The sequence below is a fragment of the Equus caballus genome, chromosome 14, assembly GCF_041296265.1.
Source record: "Equus caballus isolate H_3958 breed thoroughbred chromosome 14, TB-T2T, whole genome shotgun sequence".
Taxonomy (NCBI): domain Eukaryota; kingdom Metazoa; phylum Chordata; class Mammalia; order Perissodactyla; family Equidae; genus Equus; species Equus caballus.
The window spans coordinates 69252071-69269075 of record NC_091697.1 but is presented as its reverse complement, the minus strand read 5'-3'; the positions used below and the strand labels follow the sequence as shown (position 1 = coordinate 69269075).

Below are 17005 nucleotides of genomic sequence, written 5' to 3'. Positions count from 1 at the left end.
TCTGTGGGGTTCTACCACCGGGAATCAAATGGAGACAGAGAAGGAGGCGGGGCTTACAACAGCCAGTACTCAGAACTCGGGGGACCGCGTGCCTGATTGTAGTGGCGGCAGGCAGAGATTCCAGCCAGTGGCTCTGCCCGTCCGCAGAGCCAAGTCAGTGACCCCATCTGGCCAGGCTGCTCGGTTGGCAGTTCTGCCAGATTTGGGTTCCCATAAAATGGGCTATACTCGCCAGTGGAGCCTGGTCTACCACCCCGCCCAGGAAGGGAGGCAAATTCGCAGCCCCGTCCAACTGTGGAGCATAGGTTCCAGTGACGTCGATTCCAGGAGCCTGGCCAGGGAACTAGGGCAGCCCTGGAGCCCATTCTGCAGCCCCGCTTGGGCAGGGAGCCAAGCCAGCAGCCCTGCCCCAACTGTTGAGCATAGTTTCTGGCCTCGGATAACCAGGGAGCCTGAACAGTAACCCTGGGCAAACTCAGAGCCCAGCCCAGGGCACCACAGAGCTGGGGAGCCCAGCCTACAGCCCTGACCAGCAGCAGAGCAGCTTACCGCCTGCTGGATTGCTGAATAGTCTGAGGCCTCACCAGGCAGGGAGGCCAGCCAGTGACCTTGCCCAATCGTGGAGCTTAGCCTGTGGCTAAACCCAAAAAAGGAGCCTGGACAGCGACCCCACGAGACCATAGGGCACAGTCTCCAGCCCAACTTCCAGATACAGCTGGAGGCTCCTCTGGACTGGTGAGCCAGGCCAGAGAACTTGCCCAGCAGCAGAGCACAGGCAGGGGTCTATAGGACCTTGAACCCCCACCTACAGCTCAGTCCAACTCCTGGGTATAGCCTGTAGCCCCACCTGATTGCACAGCACAGCCTGAGGCCCTGCCTGTGGCCCCACATGAATCTGGAGTTCAGCCTGCAGCACCATTTGGTCGGGGAACACAGCCTGAGAACCCACCCGGCCAGCAGTGATTGTGGAGCCCAGCTCATAGCCCTGCCCAATCACGGAGTCCAACCAGTGGTACCCTCCTGCCAGGGAACACAGCCTGTGACCTGGTCCAACCAGAGGTGATTGCAGAGCCCAGCTAGTGGCCCTACTTGTCTTCAGAACACAGCCAGCAACCCCACCTGACCAGGGAGCTCACTGTGCGCCCCACTTGAGCCTGGAGCCCAGTCAGCAGGCCCACCCAAGTTTGGAGGCCAGCCAGAGGCACTCCCCAACCTCAGAGCATGGGCGGTTGCCTCACCCAACTAGAGACCCTGTTATTTTATATATATATATCATATGTACATATACAAAATTATTCACAAAGGTTAAATATAAAAAGTTAAAGCATTTCTAGAAAACAATTTTTTTTTTATTAATGTTATGATAGATTACAACCTTGTGAGATTTCAGTTGTACATTTTTGTTAGTCATGTTGTGGGTACACCACTTCCCCCTCTGTGCCCTCCCCCCACCCCCCCTTTTCCCTGGTAACCACCGATCAGATCTCCTTATCAGTATACTAATTTCCACCTATGAGTGGAGTCATATAGAGTTCGTCTTTCTCTGACTGGCTTATTTCGCTTAACATAATACCCTCGAGGTCCATCCACGTTGTTGTGAATGGGCCAATTTTGTCTTTTTTTATGGCTGAGTAGTATTCCATTGTGTATATATACCACATCTTCTTTATCCAATCATCAGTTTCTGGGCATGTAGGCTGGTTCCACGTCTTGGCTATTGTAAATAATGCTGCGATGAACATAGGGGTGCAACGGACTCTTGAGATTTCTGATATCAGGTTCTTAGGATAGATACCCAGTAATGGGATGGCTGGGTCATAGGGTATTTCTATTTTTAACTTTTTGAGAAATCTCCATACTGTTTTCCATAGTGGCTGTACCAGTTTGCATTCCCACCAACAGTATATGAGGGTTCCTTTTTCTCCACAACCTCTCCAACATTTGTCACTCTTGGTTTTGGATGTTTTTGCCAATCTAACGGGTGTAAGGTGATATCTTAGTGTAGTTTTGATTTGCATTTCCCTGATGATTAGCGATGATGAACATCTTTTCATGTGTCTATTGGCCATATTCATATCTTCTTTTGAGAAATGTCTGTTCATGTCCTCTGCCCATTTTTTGATCGGGTTGTTTGTTTTTTTGTTGTTAAGCAGTGTGAGTTCTTTGTATATTATGGAGATTAACCCTTTGTCGGATAAGTGACTTGTAAATATTTTTTCCCAATTAGTGAGCTGTTTTTTTGTTTCAATCCTGTTTTCCCTTGCCTTGAAGAAGCTCTTTAGTCTGATGAAGTCCCATTTATTTATTCTTTCTATTGTTTCCCTCAACTGAGGAGTTACAGTGTCCGAAAAGATTCTTTTGAAACTGATGTCAAAGAGTGTACTGCCTATATTCTCTTCCAAAAGACTTATTGTCTCAGGCCTAATCTTTAGGTCTTTGATCCATTTTGAGTTTATTTTGGTGTGTGGTGAAAAAGACTGGTCAATTTTCAATCTTTTGCATGTGGCTGTCCAGTTTTCCCAGAACCATTTGTTGAAGAGACTTTCTTTTCTCCATTGTAGGCCCTCTGCTCCTTTATCGAAGATTAGCTGTCCATAGATGTGTGGTTTTATCTCTGGGCTTTCAATTCTGTCTAGAAAACAATTTTTAATTAATTATTTTAAAATTTTTCTTCTGACTCAGGCAGGAATTTACTTTAATAAAATAGTCAGAGATACATGTATACAGAAATTTAGGTACAAAATTATTTATTACAGGACTATTTGCCATAGTGAGAATCTGAAAAAATGTAAAGTCTCTTGAGGAAGAAGGTAAAATAAATCACGACATAGTTAAACGATGGATTAATAGGTAGTCATTTGTTATTTTTTTCCAACTGTATTGAGATAAAGTTGAGATATAAATTCTGAGTTTAGGGTGTAAACATGATGATTTGAAATACATATATATTGCAAAATCGTTACCACAATAAGATTAGTGAACACATCCATCCCCATAGTTACAATTTATTTGTGTGTGTGGTAAGAGCTTTAAGATTTCTCTCTTGGCAACTTTATTCTCTATAACATTATCTTTTCTTTCATCACTGTATTCTCTTACCTTTTTTTTAAACTTTTAAGCAAATTTTGAACTTGTCTCTTACTTCACTAATTTGCTTTATTTATGGTGGTCGATTTTATATTTTCTGCTTTCATGCAGTTTTAAATTTTCCACTAAATTGTTCCATGTATATGCAGTTTTATGTGATTTCAGATATAGGTATGTCTTTTGTAATGACCATCTGATATGGTTTCATGGACACAATGTTTTCTTGAATCTTGTTGAAAACTCAAAACGTTTTAAAAATATATTATCTATACTAAGTCAAATAGTTCCTTGAATTCCTTAGCCAGGAAATCATTAGTTCTGATTCTGTAGAGTGATCTCTCATTTGAACTGTATTATATACCCATCAGTTTTTTATTTCTTTATTTGTCCTTAAAGGAAGAAGTCTACATTGGTACGTACTGGAAGATGAAGTGAGTTTGGTAAGAAATCCATGTTTCTGAATATTTCATGCCCAGATGAAAACGAAGGTGAAATTTCACACTGACAATTAATTTTGTAAGTCAGAAATCCAGCAGTTGAGGTGTGTGCATGATGCAGGGAGATAAGACATTGGAGCCAGAGTAGTCAGGTATAGTTCAGTAGAGAGCCTTTTCTCTGTCTAGAAGAGTTTCTCTCCGTTTTGCTTGGCAACCAGTAGTTAGGAACATGTAGTCAAATATATGCCTGGAGATTGTGCGGCTCAGATGCCCCTCCCAGTTTAGCCCTAAGGCCAAGAAGTTCTTTCACAGCTTCTAATAAACTCTGGTTGCCCTTTTCATTTCAACTGCTTCAGCTCTCCTTGTAGGGGCAGTAAGGTGGTTATCCTAGGGTCTCATTCTCCCACCCCCTGGACTTATTAGTCTTCCTTCACCAGGACGTCAGGGAGGACATGATTTAGTCCTTCTTCCATAGTCCCATCTATGATATATCTAGTAGAAATTCTAGTTGAAAGTCCAGAAAGTTTTGACATGTAGATGACATCCTTCTGTAATTTCCATTCCTTATGCTTTATTTTCCTATTTTTATATTCTATTTCTCACTTTGTGGATTGAGGGGGTTAGGAGATGTCATATTCTTTGTCACAATCACATTGTGGATTAGGTTTCAACGCATGAATTTTAGGGGGTCGTAAACCTCCAGTTCATTGAAGAATTCATCTGCTTAAAGTGGAAAATCTAAAACAACAGCAGCAGCAAAAACCCAATCAGTTTTGAGCTATGTAAGAACATTTTTAGCTTTAATTTGCTATGTCTAAAATAATGTAAATTTAGAAGTAGTTTGAAATGAGAGAAACGTTATTACCAAGTCATGTTTACCTTATATACATGACTATGCTTGATTCAGTTAAAAATTTGTTTTGATTTGTGAATTCATTTCTATGAAAACATCTTTCAAAGTCATCAACGTTAAATAACGTTTAGTTATAAGTTTAACAAGTTTATTGAAAAGACTACAATAATGTGAAGTTGAGAATGTTGGGTCACAGTGCATCTAAGGATAAATCCATTTTCCCTCCTGATCAGTATCATGGGAACATTTCTAACTTAAAGTATTTTCTTTGTTGTAGTCAAGTGTTGTAGAAAATTACACATAGGGATCCTGGATTTGTTAACTGAGAAATACCAAGTTCCTCAGTGTTTTAAACCAATAGGGCAGCTATTCTTTAAATAAGCTACTTCTTGAATGTGGGTAAAATGTCTGCCAGAGTTTCTGGGTGTTTGTGTGTGGGGTGTCATTGAATTACTTGCCCAGACCCCTGTCATGCATGACCATGGTGGTTTGCTGAAAATCAAGAGGAGAAGACATAATATTCCTTGTTAACCAACAGTTTCCCTTAGTTTGGGCTGAGGCCAGCTTGCAGCTGTTTCAAGGACGTTACTCCTTAAACAGATGTTCTGTCTCTTCTACTTATTGCTTTGTTTGTATATTTTATAAAATGTTATACAACTCACCTAAGAAGTTTGTGGATAAACCAGAAAATAGAGATTGCCAAAAAGAAAGTGGCCAAAAATTCATCCACCTGGAAATATATGCTGATACGGATATACACATATTTACACATACTTCTTTTGACCAACGTGAGGTCATATTAAAAATACTATTTATGATCTACTTTAACTCACTAATGTATGACATTCAACTAAGTTTTTTTTTACTTTGTAATAGCATTCGTTTATTCATCAAACAAATATTTACTCAGCATGTCCTACATAGCAAATACCAAACTAGGTACCAGAAGACATTGCTAAAGAACACATAGCTCCTGCCTGAAACGTTTTACGCTCAAGGTGGAGCAAATACAATTAGATCAGTAACCACAATGTAATGTATTAGGAGGTAGAACAGGGCAGAATACAGGGAGGGTCTTTCTTCAAACAAGGGCAAATGTACTTCTAGAGGTTTGTGAAGATTTTCCCAGGGGTGCCTCGGCTCTCAGATTATTTTAAGGCAATTCACTTCCCGCTTCTCAACTCTCATTTGTACTTTATCTTTCAATCCGTCTGCCCTAAATTGGCAAGAGTGTGGTCAAGGTGCGTGGGTGGGGGTGTGGCCTCTGATCTTCTGCACCTTTCGCAGTAGCCTTTTCTTCCACTTTGGAGAAAGGTAAACCTCTAACCCACTGCAGTCCTACAGCATTGCAGTGTCCTGGGTGTGAAAGCCTCTAGGCTTCCAAGCAAAAGGATGATTTGAATTCTTGGCATTGGTGTTGAGAAAGTGAGTAATGGTAATGCCCCCTTAAAAGAGCGATAATTTTATCTGAGAAAAGTCATTCTAAACAGCAACATGGCCATTCAGGAAAATTTTCTTTTTCCTCCTAGCATTCCACAGAGGTTACAACTATTCATTACTGGAGCCTTATATTTTTATTGCAGAGTTGGATAGAGTGATCCATGAAAGATGTTTAAGCTTAAAGATTATTACATTAGGATAAAATTCTCTTGGTAATGTTGAATGGAATACAAGTCAAAGATAAAGAGGAATGATTCAAAATTTCCAACTGTTAAAAAAATGTATTCATTTATTCTTCAAATGGATGATGATAATCAAATTGCAATGGTATTTAGATTCCATTGGATATATTTTAAAGAATAATTCAATAATGTATGTGAAGTATCAATATTTATAATATGCAGGACATTTCTTCCTTTGTAATTACTTAATTTTATAATGAAAAATAGATGTCATCTTATAAATGTGTGAGGGAATACATAATTGTTCTAAATTCTCTTGGGGCATATATTAAAAAAAAGATAGTATAGTTCACTTGCTACATGCCTAGCTTCTGATGGCAGAAAAAATTGGATTGAGCTCTGTATCTAGGAATACCTAGTTCTATGACCTCAAGCAAGTTGCTTAATCTTTCTAAGCTTCAGTCTTTTCATCAGTAACTAAGTTGATAGTACCCACTCATGAGGTTTCCATGAAATTAAACATTTAACTGGAATGAATTTTCTCTATCACAGGAGATTCAAAATTAAACATTTAACTGGAATGAATTTTCTCTATCACAGGAGATTCAAAAAGAATCACATTATTGTATTTCTAAAATATATATAAAAAGTTAAATCTGGTTAGGTGCCCAATATCAACTCCTTTTTCTTTTAAAGAATCCCAGAAAGATGATATGGTTTTGAAAATGGAATGGGTCTTCAGTATATCAAGGCTGCCACTGGGGTCTTCAACTTTCAAGCCCACAATGGCATGAAGTATTTCTATACCTCTCTTGCCGATAATATACTCAAGTTTCTTTCGATTTGGTTTTCAAAGTTGTGACCCTTAATGTTTAGATCCAAAGGTATCCATACGTGTCACCTGCTCCCAAGAGAAGTCCTGCCATATCCAAACCTGCTGTGTTAGAGATGAGCTTTGAACCCTGCCATTTGCTAAAAGGCCATCCTCGTCTTCTTTCTCCATCTCAGAGAGGGCACACCAGGGATGAGGCTATCATTCCTCTTCAGCTCAACACTGTCATCCCTTCCTCCTCAAGGAAAATTTATCTGTATACTCTTTCATGAATCTACATTCCCCCTAAAGCTTGAAATTTTCTTCAGGGTTCCAGATTTACGCACAAAAGTTTGGCTGTCCCATCTCTAAGGATACGTGCAGAAAAGAGTTAAACATAGCAGGCCTGAGACTGCTATCCTTAGAAAGGCCTGTTTGCATGATTGGCTCTTGGCTGGTATTTAGGAACTTGGATTTCTCGAATATTCCTACCATTCCCTAACTAATAAAAGAGTGTCTCACTGTGCCTAATCTGTTTGTGCAAACAATATGGTTGATGCAGAACACATGCTTTACTTCTGGGAGTCTGGAATTTTGGCAGAGGTACAGAGTGTCTATGTGACCAGTCTCCAATCAAAACTTTGGGCACTGAGTCTCTCATGAGCTTTGCTCGTAGACAGCACTGCACATGTGTTGTCACAATTCACTGCTAGGGGAAGTAAGTCCTGTGTGACTGCACTGGGAAAGAACTCTTGGAAGCTTGTACCTGGTTTCCTTTGGACTTTGCTGCATGTGCTTCTTCCCTTTTTTGATTTTTCTTTGCATCCTTTTGCTTGAATATATATTAGGCATGCATCCAACTATCTGCTGAGTCCTGTGAGACTTCCTAGTGAATCACTCAAACTGACAGTATCTTGGGAACCCCCTACACAGGGAGGAATAAGAAAAATTACTTTTTAATATTTCCCAGAATTTCTATACCAGTAATAATAGTGAAACCAAGAGAAAAATTAGTATCTTAATGAATTACAGATATTTAAATGAAGTTCCAAGGATCATTAAACTAACGAAGGCTCCCCAGATGAGGTGACCCTTGGTAATTCCCTAAGTCCTAATGGTTAGTTGATACAGTATGGTTAGGAAAGACTTCCCCAAGAGGGAACCCTTGAGTCCAGTTTACTCTTTTTAGAGAAGACCTCTTTTTCTGTGCAATAATAGAATCCTAAGGCCATGTCCATCAGATTCCAATTGAACCTGACATCCTACGTTTTCTATAGAGTTTATCCAGATAGAAAGACAATGCAAGAATGCTTTTAAAATTCTGTTAGTTTTTCTCTTTGATGTTGTTGCAGTGATTTGCTGTTTTAAATATTTTGCTGGAAACCTTTGTGTGTGTGTGCCTTAAAGCTTCAGGAATGGGCACAGTTATGGAAGTTCATTGAATAAATAAATAAAGAACAAAAAATCGTAAAGACAGTCTGGGGTATTGTTGAATTTGTGTTGTGCTTTACTAATAAGCATATCACACTTTCCAATAATAATACCAAACAGAGCTGAAAAGAGGGGATGAGCATATGGAAACATCAAATTGCGTTTTATCTCTTAGTTTCAATGGGTGAGCTGTTGCTGCATTTTGATTTTTCACCTGTGCAAATTGATATAAAATATTCAACTGCGAGCTGGCAAAATGTGGACAAAATACATAAGTCACTGCCCTTACAGAGCAACCCAGGTTTTTTGTCATTTTTAGGAAGCATTGGTTTGTTCTTAGGTGACTATTTCTTGAAAAACTTGTATTTGTATTTCAAAACAACCACTAAAAAACAAAACAAATCAAACAAATAAATTTAAACATGCATACCCTGGCACAAAATATTATTGTGTAGGTATCAGTCATAGACAGAGCTCTTCCAAGATGGTAAAAGACTCTTAATCATAGCCAATGGTTTTGAAATGTCTCAGTGTGCAGGAAAAACTAGACTGAGTTAAAAATTAAAAAAGAAAAAGAGAGATAAAGGTCTGATATACTTTAGTTTTTAAAATCTGCAATATAGTCATATTTAAAAACAGCAATGAATCTCATATTGGTCCTACAAAAATCATCAGTTTAATCATTGACATCCTTTTGCATATTTTACTAAATTTTGCAACTGAATCCTCAGTGCTAACAGACTCTGAAGCTTTGCTCTGGTTCAAGGCCATGTATGAAGTGCCTCTCATTGTGTTTCATGTCATTCTTGCAGATTTAAGTTTTTTGCACAAACACACGCTCCCGTGCTCCCTCTTCTTACCCTTTCATTGCATCTGAACTTTGTAGAACTATTTTAAACTGAGGGTCTTTCTTCTATGAAAAAGAAAATGTGAAGCTTCTTGTGATAACACTTTTCAAAGAATATACAAAAAGAAATGCTGTATTTACTTATGTGTTGTATAATTGCTTTTCAGAGATTTTTTCTTGTTTGTTTGTTTGGGTGGGAGTAGCTCTAGCTAACTTTTCTCTGTCTTAGGCTTTCTTGTGTAGGAGAGGAAGACATTTTCTCTACCCTCTCTGGGTTCATCTAGCCGGAGAACGAATTATATTCACATGAGACAGAATAGCAGGAGAAAATTAAACAAAGCTTTATAACATGTATACATGGGAGGCTCAGGCAAGCTGAGCAACTCGCCAAAATGTCTGAAGTCCCCACTTAAATATCATATCCAGCTAAAGACAAAGGAAGATGTTGGGGGTGGGGGGAATCAGTTACAGGAGGTTACCAGACAAGCACAATAAACGAATGCAGATTTAAGTCCTTGCCTTCCCCATTGATTAAGAGTTTCTAGAGATAAGGTCATCCCCCCTTCTTCCTGGTAGAGAGGGAGATATCTTTACAGATGGAGATTTCCTTTACAATGTAAATGTTTCCTAAGAAAGGGCAAGCAAACTCCACTTCTCAGAGTTGCTTTTATTAAAAGTGACCAGCCCCCCCCCAAAAAGTTCCTCATGACAAAGAGACGTATATTGGGGTGGCCAATTCCAGTCCCCCACGCTTGCTTTGTAAATAACGAGAGGGCCTTATTATCAATGGGGAAAGTTAATTTTAGGACAGCACCCTGCTAGCCAATTTAATGGACCTGAATCACTCTCTCCAGCTGGTGTTTTATTTTTCACTTTAGTTTTATTTATTACTTTAGTTTTATTTATTTATTCTTAAATATCCAGAGGGCAGCTAGAGTCCACCAGAGGTATACATCTGTGGTCTATCATACTGATTGTTGTCTCTCTTCACTGGGGCCTTATGGACTTCCCACAGAACTCCCACGTCTCCTCCATCCCCCACAGAGGAGCATGAGCTGCGATGATGATTGAGCCCCTCTCACAGGAGCTTCTGTGTTCTCCTCAGATGACGTCTTAACAGCTGTGAGAACTTTCCTAGTGAAGAGCTGGGCCTTCTCCTTAGTGTTAACAGTTTACCTCCATCTTTGATTCTAATATCTGAAGCAAGTTACCTTAGATATTTCCTCCTGAATTAATGTCATCAGTTTTTACTGATTTAATTTTTCTCCATTCTTTCTTTTTTTCAAGTATTTTATTTATTTATTTATTTTTTGAGGAAGATTAGACCTGAGCTTACATCTGCTGCCAATCCTCCTCTTTTTGCTGAGGCAGACTGGCCCTGAGCTAACATCCATGCCCATCTTCCTCTACTTTATATGTGGGATGCCTACCACAGTGTGGCTTGACAAGCAGTGCCATGTCCGCACCAGGGATCCAAACCAGCGAACCCTGGGCCGCCGAAGTGGAATATGTGCACTTAACCGCTGCGTCACCGGGCCAGCCCCTCCATTCTTTCAAATAGACAATTTTCTTTCTAAGCCACCTTCCTGTGACCTATAGCTCTCCCCACAGCTGCCATCATATTTATTTACTTGTAAATTTCTTGAATGAATGATTTCTACTAATCGCCTCCATTTCCTTACCACTAATTTATTTTCTTTTTTGTAGGTGTTTTAATTTTTGTTGTTTAATGAGCATCTCCAGTGATTTTTCAATCACCGTATTCAATGACCCTGGCCTCCCTTCGTTCTGACATTGAATTTTTCGTTTTCTTGAATCTGTTGAAACTTACGCTCATTTTTTTTCTTTGAAATAGAACTTACTCCTTCTCTTTGGCTTAGATTTTTCCTACCGCTCCTGAATTGTAATCACTATCTTATACCCCGGCACTCTGCTTTTCTCTGTGTATGCTCACCATTTGGAGAACTTACTGATGGGCTTGACTTTGAAGGTTATTTCTATGCTGAGTTTAACTCCTAATAAGTATCTTCAGTCCTGCACTCTAACCTGAGCAGCAGGTCTACAACATCTAGCACAAAGAAACACACAGTAAATAAGCACTGAGTATTACTGAGTGAATATAAAGGGAGACAGCGTGAACTTTCATATAAATGTTTGTAAGAATGGTAATTTCTAGTGCCTAAGCTGAGAAGGCTTAAAAGAATTATATTATAAATTAAAAAAAATTTCTCTGTCAACTTCCTCAGAGGAAAAGACAAAGGGGATTTTCTTTGTCTTGACATTTATGCTTTTCTCGCTCATATCATGTTGATTTAAGTGCCAACTGAAATTGAACACCCCATTTTGATTAGAGTCAGACATTTCTAACTATGATGAAAAAGCTTCAAGTTCAACTTGAATTTGTTCCAGGGATGGGAAAAGGTAACACAGGGAGGGGTACTCCAATTTTTTTATAAGGCATGTTTTTAAAAGTCCATCAAAGAATTCAGACTTCAAAATAATTTTTTCTATAGTGATAATTGTCTCTGAAGATTTTTAGTCTTTAGTCTGACTTGTTTTCTTCTCTGTGAAAATTTCTTTTGGTCTGGATTTTGGGAGCTTCTCTCCAGAAAGGTCCTACATTTGCTTCTGCCAAACACCTCAGGGATAGTGCCAGGCTTACATGAAATTTTCAGCTTCGAGTTTTCTTCCTGTCTAAGCAACTGTATATTTGGGCTGTAAACTGGCATGAGATACAGGCCTGAACTTTCCATTTCCCACCAATGTCTTGCTTTCTCTTTCCCAGAGAAAAGGCCATATCTCCTTAGTCTGCTTGGTTGGAGCTCTTCTAGTCCCCCTTTCATGGCGAGGATAGTTCTTGGTGCATCCTGATTATAGCCATGATATCAGTTGCAATAGTCCTCTTCATGTCTTCATCTCTTCATTCTGCACTCCATAGATGTTAACACTCAGCCCTTAGTGACCATTGGGTTTAATCTCTCTCTGGGAGTGGAAGATATCCCTGAGTATTCTGATACAGGGAATTTCAGGGAGAAGTATTACCGTGCAATGTAGATCTATTATTTTACTCTTTGAAACATTATGAATAAAATACAAGATCTCTTTAGCCACACTGGAGAGGTGATCACCCCGTTTATCTAAACTAGTGTGGGATCTCAAAGGTTGTCTGAGAATTTTATATCTGGGCAGCAAGATATTAAAGTATGAGACAGTTACGCATGAGTTTCTCTGACTTTGTACTTTCTTCCTCACTTCTGGGACTGCAGTTAATATCCTAAGGGTTCAAAATCTGTGCTTGTGTTAGTAGTACTTAGAAGCCAGAAATATACCAGAGGAGAACCCCGTACCACTTTACCTGGTAGGAACAGAATCAGACTTAGATATACCAGAAACAATTAGGAAAAGTGTGCATCCCTTAGTTGGGGTGATAAACTTTTAGCTTTTGGTCATGAGTGAAATTATGGAATTATTGTTGAAGTTATTGGCTCAAGAGTCAGGTGACTGGGTTTGAATTCTGGTTCCATATTTTACAAACCCTATGACCTTAGATAATGAACTTCTCTGTGCCTCAGCAACTCATCTGTAAAATGGGGATTATAATATGACCTATGCAAGGGTAGTTGTGAGAATTAAGGAAATTAATGAAGGAGAAGTACTAAGAGTGCCTGATACAAAGTCAGCGAGGCGGTACTAGCTAATATCTTGATGACAGTAAGGAGGAAGATGATGTTCTAAAGCAGGGGTCATACACCAAAAGGCATTCAAGTTCAAATGTTTTTTAAGATACCGTAGAAGTAAAGTAGACACTTCTGTGAAAGTGTATTCGTCAATGTTTATGACCTAACTAGTTTATGACTTCCATTAAGGATAGACGTACAAAATTAATGGAGAACCATTATAGGAGATGGTTGTTCAATTAAAGACAAATAAAACAAGAGCCAGTAAATTTAGGAATAGTGGCACCCTTAAAGTAGCGTGTCTTATCAATCAATAGACATTTATTGAGTATTGAATATGTACCTAATATTTAATTGGGTTAATTAGTCAAATGAAGCAATGAAGCCAAAATGATCAATTCAGTTGCTCATGTGGGTCATCTCACTCTTTTTTGGGGTCCCAAACTGGCTATAACCACTTGACACCTGGAAGGTTTGTCCATGGCTTTCCGTGTGTTGGGGGAAATATAATTAAAAACAAAATCTTCTCCCAACCCAGGAACCCTTTCCACAAAGATAGTAGAAGAAGCACTTTTACCAAACAAGAATGTGAGGCACATCACAGGTAGTCTACTAACAGATTACAAAAGGCGGAAAGACATTTCACCCCTTTTATAGCTGAGCAGAGACAACTCATTACTTACACATTTTCAAGATAAACAATAACTAGTCCTCAAGTAAGAGGACTTGAAAGCACCATTTGTCACATAGAGTTTATCCTTATTTCATTCACCTAATAATCGAGATGACCATCTGTGTTAGCTAATTAGCTTTATCCAGAGGCAATCTAAACTTCTCATGTCTTTATTACAGGAGATAGTTTTGCAATTGGAGCAAGGCACCCACAGAAACTGTGATATAGGGGGGCTATCTCTCTTGATGTTTGCATCTTAAAGAGATGGCTCCCAGGTCCTTGAGAAAGATATTCCTAGGTCAGAAAGCTGACAAAAAGCCTATCTAGTTTTCAGAAGGATTTGTATACATTTCAAAGAAAGAAGAAAGTACTTACAATAAGTTTTCTAAATTAAATGCTGAGAGAAAAAGGGAGTAAGGGAAATTTCTTCTCTTATTTGCAAAAGGAAGAATTAAGCCTCTTATTTTTACATTTGTCCTTACACATGCACCTGACGTGCATCACCTGCACAAGGTCAAGCCCCATTTTATAGATGAGCTGCTGAGGGAAAGATAAATCAATGATCTAATCAACAGTTGATGCTTAAAACTAGGATTTTACGTAATTTTTAAATTGGCAATGATAGGGAAGATCTGATTTAATTTTTCCTTTCTTGCATTGTTAAAATATGGTACTTAAGGAATACCTTTGAAAAGAAATGAGAAAACTCCAGATAACCTTTTGTATTGGTTAATACTCTGCTTTTATTATAAGAACATTGAGAAGAAACTCCTGCCTATTTTAATTTAAAGAGAATTGCTCATTAATTCTTTCAATATACAGACCATTTACTGTGTTAAAGCAGCCTGATGTTAGAAATATTTAATTGTTAACCAGAATCAGGTTGGTAGTATTTTACCCTATTAGGGATTTTTCAAATGTTCTCACCAACTATGAATGTTAGATCAACTAAATGATCTGAAACAAAGAAAAAGCAGAGGGAGTAAATCCTGTGAAGAATTCCCTTTACGTGCTTGATAGGAGCCTCGGGCTAAAGATGGGGACCAGACAGTCTCAGTATGGTGGTGATGATGATGATGAGAAGGAGGTGGGGGCGGTGGTTGGGTGGTAGGAGGGGTGGGGGTGATAGGCAGGATGTTGGGGACCTTAACATTTGACATTCTTTTTGCCCTCATTTCTTATTTTTAGATTTAGAAGATTATCTGCCTTTTGATTCCACTAAGATGCAATGAGGTTGTTGAGTTCAGTGACTGATTTATGGAATTAAAGTTCAACTGAAGCTCCCTGATTATTCTCTTTTTTTAACCTGACGTTTTATTACATGGGCAGTAACTTTGGCCTGTGTGCTGTTTTAATTCAGGGTCTTATCTTAGAAACCTTCACTGTGGACCAAGTGAAACATTTGTTTGGAATAAGTAGTTTTCTCTTCTCCGGATTTTTATAGCTTTTATGACATTTTAACGGCATTTTTCTTTACAGACATCAGGGAGTTCAATTCAAAAGTGGCTTTAGTGACCCACAGATATGTTTTGCATCATTGCTGAGCTTAGGGGAGGGCAGCCTCCTAGCTTAGCAGATACTCCTGCATGTTGAATAAGCCTGGTCCCAGAACTGGAAACTCTGGACCTATTTTTATAGCTTAAAACATTTGATGACATTTTGAAGACTGTCTTTTCAAAAACTGCAATGATTAGGGAATCTAAAGTGCAAAACTGAAAGCTTGAATTATCCTTTATTTACTTGAGTTTAGAAGTGTGTTGGAGAACATAATTATTCATCTCTTAGCAAAGTGAAAGAGCAGCAGCAGCAGCAGCTGTATTAGCATTCAAGTTGGAATGCAGCATGCAATTTGGATCCCAAGACACAATGTGACTCCTACTACATTTTTCCTCACTTCCAAGTCTAGATCTTGTGACCTTCTTGTGTGGAAAGCTGGGTCTATTCCATGTGAAGGAACAAATGAAAAGCTGGAGTAAAAATTGTTTACTCTGACTCTTTCTTCTGGTGGTGGTGGTGGAGTGGAAGACCCAGCCACCTAGTGGAAGCTCAAGTAGTGGGAAGTCAAGTGTCTCCCTCAATGTGAAGACTGTCGAAGGCAGGCCACTTGTAGGGGAAAAGAACTCACAATCCTAAATTTTGGGTATTTGCAGGGTTTGTATGATATAGTACATTTCTTCTTGAAAATATTCCATCAAATTTAGGTTGAATGAGCATTGGGTTAGGATTTGAGTTAATAAATTTAGCTGTTTCCCAGTGTTTTCTTATTTCTCAGTCACCCTTACCAATTGCCCTTCAACAGCCATGAGTTAAAACCACGTCTCTGTTTTTAGCTGACCTTTGTTCAAGGGGCAGAAACTTTATATGTCTCACTCCTTTATGTACAGAATCAATTTGAAGAAAGGTATATTTCAAGGGGAAAATGGCACTAAATGTGTATCTTGGTTTCCATGGTTGTCTAATGTGAAAAACAGAGTGTTTATTATCCTTTGTTCGGGAAGCAGTGGTGGTCAAGCTATGAAGCAAGGAAGTATATGTTCATTTTTCAGCTTTATTATAGACATGGTGACTAGTGTTCCCCATTATTTTTTATTCCTATGTTAAAAAAAAGCCCAATGCCTAATTCTGGGTGGTGTTGATGACTTTAGGGTTAGGGCTTTGGGACATGGGGAAAAACAGCCAGACCAGGAAAGATAGGAGGCTAGCCAATTCAAGATGAACAGCTACTTATGCACAAATTCATTTTTCCCTTTGAAGAGAATAATAGTTCATTCTTCCGTCTCATTGTATTTTTATTCTCCAAGTCTTAAAGTACACATAGACAGTTGCAGAAATAATGGATGAGTCAGCTAGCCGCTTAGCTAGTGTAAACTCAAGGATTTGAAAAAATTTCTCCTTCTGCCTAGAATACTTAAGCAACCTGAAGCTAATATCTGAATTTTTTTTTCCCAAAGATTTTTCTCTTGTAAAAATGCAAATACACTTGGGGAGATAATTTACTAGGATTATCACAAATTTGCACCTTGTTTGTTGTTTTTAAAGATTTGCACCTGAGCTAACAGCTGTTGCTGATCTTTCTAGTTGTGGCATGTGGGACGCTGCTTCAGCATGGCCTGACAAGCGATGCCGTGTCTGTGCCCAGGATCCAAACCAGTAAAACCCCAGGCCGCCGAAGCTGAGCATGTGAACTTAACCGCTTGGCTGCGGGGCCGGCCCCTACACCTTGTTTTAAATGAGTTTATCAGGTAATGTCCTGAGAATTTATTTTGATGGGGTGGAGGTAGAAAGAATTTGAGGTCACTGGGTATCTAGAAAGGAGGTGTTGGTGATGGCTTAGTTCATAGGACAAGGACTACTAAAAACATGCTTAACCCTTTTCACCATTTTACAAAGGACTGTTTTTGCCTTTATAACTTTAACACATGCCAAGCATTTAGCCGTGTCAATATGAGTTTTAATGCTAATAAATGTTTTTGAAACACACCATAGTAATGTGTTAGTGTTACATAGATGGGAAGGAAAAAGTTAATTTTAGTTTAGCCTCCAATAAATGTTGACAAAGGAAAGATC

At 39.0% G+C, this 17005-nt stretch overlaps 1 long non-coding RNA gene across 2 annotated transcripts in view; it reads left to right on the top strand.

Moving 5' to 3' along the window:
• Window positions 1-17005, top strand: part of LOC111767837 (uncharacterized) — a 132180-nt gene that overhangs the window by 337 nt on the left and 114838 nt on the right. For both annotated transcript variants that reach the window (XR_011425134.1, XR_002799707.2), the window contains exon 2: window positions 3484-3527. This is a non-coding gene — a long non-coding RNA (uncharacterized lncRNA). The remainder of the gene's footprint in view (window positions 1-3483; window positions 3528-17005) is intronic.